Genomic DNA, 4,632 nt, shown 5'->3' with positions numbered 1-4,632 from the left:
AGAGCCAGCAGAGGTCAAAATAAGCAGTAATGCAAACTCAGTCAGAGACATAGATTTTCACTTGCAACTTGCTTTAACATATTTAACAGTGCATGAAATGTTGTCTAAAACAAAAAGAATGATGCATTTTAGTGGCTGGATCTGGTTTTATCACATTCTGAATTGAACGTTGAAAATGAGCTTTTCAGAGCCAGCAGAGGTCAAAATAAGCAGTAATGCAAACTCAGTCATAGACATAGATTTTCACTTGCAACTTGCTTTAACATGTTTAACAGTGCATGAAATGTTGTCTAAAACAAAAAGAATGATGCATTTTAGTGGCTGGATCTGGTTTTATTACTTTCTGAATTGAACGTTGAAAATTAGCTGTTCTCAGCCAGCAGAGGTCAAAATAAGCAGTAATGCAAACTCAGTCATAGACATATATTTTCACTTGCAACTTGCTTTAACATGTTTAACAGTGCATGAAATGTTGTCTAAAACAAAAAGAAAATGCTTTTTAGTGGCTGGATCTGGTTTTATCACATTCTGAATTGAACGTTGAAAATGAGCTTTTCAGAGCCAGCAGAGGTCAAAATAAGCAGTAATGCAAACTCAGTCAGAGACATAGATTTTCACTTGCAACTTGCTTTAACATGTTTAACAGTGCATGAATTGTTGTCTAAAACAAAAAGAATGATGCATTTTAGTGGCTGGATCTGGTTTTATCACATTCTGAATTGAACGTTGAAAATGAGCTGTTCTCAGCCAGCAGAGGTCAAAATAAGCAGTAATGCAAACTCAGTCAGAGACATAGATTTTCACTTGCAACTTGCTTTAACATGTTTAACAGTGCATGAAATGTTGTCTAAAACAAAAAGAATGATGCATTTTAGTGGCTGGATCTGGTTTTATCACTTTCTGAATTGAGCTGTTCAGAGCCAGCAGAGGTCAAAATAAGCAGTAATGCAAACTCAGTCATAGACATAGATTTTCACTTGCAACTTGCTTTAACATGTTTAACAGTGCATGAAATGTTGTCTAAAACAAAAAGAATGATGCATTTTAGTGGCTGGATCTGGTTTTATCACTTTCTGAATTCAACGTTGAAAATGAGCCGTTCAGAGCCAGCAGAGGTCAAAAAAAGCAGTAATGCAAACTCAGTCAGAGACATAGATTTTCACTTGCAACTTGCTTTAACATATTTAACAGTGCATGAAATGTTGTCTAAAACAAAAAGAATGATGCATTTTAGTGGCTGGATCTGGTTTTATCACATTCTGAATTGAACGTTGAAAATGAGCTTTTCAGAGCCAGCAGAGGTCAAAATAAGCAGTAATGCAAACTCAGTCATAGACATAGATTTTCACTTGCAACTTGCTTTAACATGTTTAACAGTGCATGAAATGTTGTCTAAAACAAAAAGAATGATGCATTTTAGTGGCTGGATCTGGTTTTATTACTTTCTGAATTGAACGTTGAAAATTAGCTGTTCTCAGCCAGCAGAGGTCAAAATAAGCAGTAATGCAAACTCAGTCAGAGACATAGATTTTCACTTGCAACTTGCTTTAACATGTTTAACAGTGCATGAAATGTTGTCTAAAACAAAAAGAATGATGCATTTTAGTGGCTGGATCTGGTTTTATCACATTCTGAATTGAACGTTGAAAATGAGCTTTTCAGAGCCAGCAGAGGTCAAAATAAGCAGTAATGCAAACTCAGTCAGAGACATAGATTTTCACTTGCAACTTTCGTAAACATATTTAACAGTGCATGCAATGTTGTCTAAAACAAAAAGAAAATGCTTTTTAGTGGTTGGATCTGGTTTTATCACATTCTGAATTGAACGTTGAAAATGAGCTTTTCAGAGCTAGCAGAGGTCAAAATAAGCAGTAATGCAAACTCAGTCATAGACATATATTTTTACTTGCAACTTGCTTTAACATGTTTAACAGTGCATGAAATGTTGTCTAAAACAAAAAGAATGATGCATTTTAGTGGCTGGATCTGGTTTTATCATATTCTGAATTGAACGTTGAAAATGAGCTGTTCTCAGCCAGCAGAGGTCAAAATAAGCAGTAATGCAAACTCAGTCATAGACATAGATTTTCACTTGCAACTTGCTTTAACATGTTTAACAGTGCATGAAATGTTGTCTAAAACGCATGCTCGAGTGACGTCACTGGCGTCACTGTCTCCGTTCGGTCACACACTGTGTGCTTGAAGTTTGGACTTGCTATTTACTCGCAATTTAAATCTTAATCATTAAATTCTTCCTCATTCGCTAAGTATTTGTCTCTCCTACTTAGGGTGACCAAACCCTTAATACATTTATACAAACAAAGCTGCTTTAAAAACGGTCTGTCCCTCGAGCATCCGCCTGTTGTTTGTAGCTTTAGCCTGCTAGCGCCGCTGGTCAGCTAAAGCTACCGACCTCTTTAACCATACACTTTTGACTTACTGGCTTTGCTCTTTTAACCCGTAAAATGTCGCTTCCGTCTCTGTCCTTGTGTGCAGGAGAAGCATCGATGGAGGCGTTGGAGCTGGAGCTGGAAGAAGTGGAGTCCCAGATCCGCGCGCTGGTGGTAAGACGGTCGCGGCTACGGGAACGACTTCTCGTCGTATCTAATGCTAAGGCCGTCTCATCACCTAAGGTACGTGGAAATTACAACCACATCATTCCCTCTACCTCAACCCCGCGTCCTTCTCTGTCCAGGCCCAGCGCACCCGGGGCGCGGCTCAGCCAGGCGTCGTTCACGCCGACACCCGGCTACCACGGCGCCTGGGTGCAGCCGCGCAAGGTGCTTCCCAGATCCCGGGGCAGAATGCTCCGCCTGTGTTCGAGATCTCCACGGAGAACCGCTTCTCCCCTCTCCGCGAGTCGGGTCCCGATGTGGCCATCATCGGTGACTCGATCGTTCGTCACGTCCGTGCCGCCTCCTCAAAAGGTAATAAAGTACGTACTTTCTGCTTTCCTGGTGCCCGTGTGAAAAATATTTCTACACAGATTCCAACCATCCTGGGCGCTGCCGAGAGCCCTGGTGCCGTTGTCCTCCACGTGGGGACAAACGACACCGGGCTCCGGCAGTCGGAGATCCTGAAGAAGGACTTCAGGAGCCTGATCGAGACGGTTCGACGCACCTCGCCCGCCACGCAGATCATCGTTTCTGGGCCGCTTCCTACCTACCGCCGAGGAAATGAAAGGTTCAGTAGACTTTTAGCTTTGAATGAATGGCTAATAACATGGTGTAAAGAACAGAAATTGCTCTTTGCTAATAACTGGAATCTTTTCTGGGAGCGTCCTAGGCTCTTCCGTCCTGACGGCCTGCACCCCAGTCGAGCCGGAGCTGAACTCCTGTCGGACAACATCTCCAGACTACTTCGCACCATCTGACTAGCAGGTAAAAATTCACAAAATTCACACTATAGCCACCTAGACTCTTGTTCACCCCACTTAAACATCAGTAACGCATATCTGGCGAATCCTATAGAGACTGTGTCTGTTCCTCGTATTATTAGATTAAGAAATAAACGTACTGTGTGCTCCAGGAAAAATCTAGTAAGAATCAAACCAGAAAAACCAGTAGAAAGTGAAAATACAAATTTCGTAAAACTTGGTCTTCTAAACATCAGGTCACTTGCACCTAAAGCACTTATCATTAATGAAATAATAACAGAAAACAATCTTAATGCACTCTGTCTCACTGAAACCTGGCTGAAACAAAATGACTATATTAGCTTAAATGAAGCAACTCCTCCAGGATTCTTATATAAACATGAGGCTCGTCAAACTGGTCGTGGTGGTGGAGTTGCATCAATCTTTAGTGATTTCCTTAATATTAAACAGAGAAACGGACTTATGTTTAGCTCCTTTGAAGTATTATCGCTTAATGTTCAGCTTCCAGATACTATACAAAAACCTATGTTATCTCTCGCTTTAATCACCATATATAGACCCCCAGGACCCTATGTCAAATTTCTAAAAGAATTTTCTGATTTTATTTCTGACTTACTAGTCAAAACTGATAAAATGCTAATTGTAGGTGACTTTAACATCCACATAGATGACGCTAATGATACATTAGGGCTCGCGTTTATGGATTTAATACACTCACTTGGGATAAAGCAAAACGTTGTGGGTCCAACCCATCGCTTAAAGCATACATTAGATCTAATTCTGTCTTATGGAATCGAGGTTATTGACGTAGACATTATACCACAAAGTGATGATATTACAGATCACTACCTCTTACTATATAAGCTATGTTTACCTGAAATCAGCAAACCCGCTCCAATACTTCGCCCTAGTAGAACTATTGTTCCGTCAACTAAAGATGAATTTATAAATAACTTACCTGATCTCTCTCTATTTCGTAATGCACCCGCAAACTCAAATGATCTTGATGTAGTAACCAGCAGTATGGATGCCATCTTTACTAGCACACTAAATACTGTGGCACCCATCAAATTAAAAAAGGCTAGAGAGATTAAAACTATACCATGGTATAATAGTCATACTCGTGCGCTCAAAACAGCAACCCGCGCCCTGGAACGTAAATGGAAAAAAACTAATTTAGAGGTCTTTAGAATTGCGTACAAAGACAGTATGTCCAGCTATAGGAGGGCTCAAAAATCTGCCAGGACCGAGCACCT

General features: G+C 40.6%; 1 long non-coding RNA gene across 1 annotated transcript; it reads left to right on the top strand.

The window, feature by feature from the left end:
• Positions 1–2,154: 2,154 nt before the first annotated feature.
• Positions 2,155–2,805, top strand: LOC147840231 (uncharacterized). The gene is made up of 3 exons (XR_015511256.1): positions 2,155–2,338; positions 2,497–2,564; positions 2,696–2,805. It is a non-coding gene; the product is annotated as an uncharacterized LOC147840231 (long non-coding RNA).
• Positions 2,806–4,632: the final 1,827 nt, after the last annotated feature.

The sequence above is a fragment of the Danio rerio genome, chromosome 16 (assembly GCF_052040795.2).
Source record: "Danio rerio strain M-AB ecotype USA chromosome 16, GRCz13ab, whole genome shotgun sequence".
Classification (NCBI taxonomy): Eukaryota; Metazoa; Chordata; class Actinopteri; order Cypriniformes; family Danionidae; genus Danio; species Danio rerio.
Note: the sequence above shows the minus strand (reverse complement) of the source record. Positions and strands in the feature narration are given on the sequence as shown.